Here is a 731-nt window from a genome sequence, read left to right on the forward strand (position 1 = left end):
CGCCCGTGCCCTTTAGCGAAAATCTTCCCAAAAAAAAAAAAAAAAGAAATACAACTTTTATTTATTATTTCTTTGATTTGACCAGAGTGAGACAGAGCAAGTTGCCAGGTCTGGGACTTGAACCATGGCCAGCCATAGTAAGAATCCAGTGCCTCAACCACCATGCCACCCGCCAATTCTGTATTTGGGATCTCTTCCACTAGGGGGCATGCCTTTTCTCCCACTGTGAGGGTCTCTGCAGAGACTTTCCATCTTTGTCTCTCTCAGCTGAGCTGCACTGCACTTCACGAGGGCTACTCAGTTCAATGAAAAGGTGCCAGGGATCAGGAAGTCGGCGTGTGCCTGGGGGTGGTGGCGCCAGTTCTGTCCTCTGGTCCGAACCCACCGCTAATGACGGCCTTTGCTCACTCACAGAAAACCCACTACCCAGCCCCGTATCCCACTCACAAAACACCCACTCACAAAACACCCTCCAACGAAGGCAGTTTTCTGAACAACTGATTTATTTTTCATTTATTCAATCAAGTGAATTTTTTTTTTTTTTTTTTGGAGAGGTTTTAACTATAGGGCGCGTGCACTCGCCAGAAAGACAGAGAGAGACAGAGAGACAGAAAACGAGAAATCACCCCCCGGGGGATGGTCACGCCTCAATCCCTTCTCCTCCATTCTCCTCTCGGGATCTTGGGCATGCACGCACACGCGCCCAGCGTGAGATTTAAGCCACCGGGTCC

The sequence above is a fragment of the Tupaia chinensis genome, unplaced genomic scaffold, assembly GCF_000334495.1.
Source record: "Tupaia chinensis unplaced genomic scaffold, TupChi_1.0 Scaffold000704_1, whole genome shotgun sequence".
Taxonomy (NCBI): domain Eukaryota; kingdom Metazoa; phylum Chordata; class Mammalia; order Scandentia; family Tupaiidae; genus Tupaia; species Tupaia belangeri.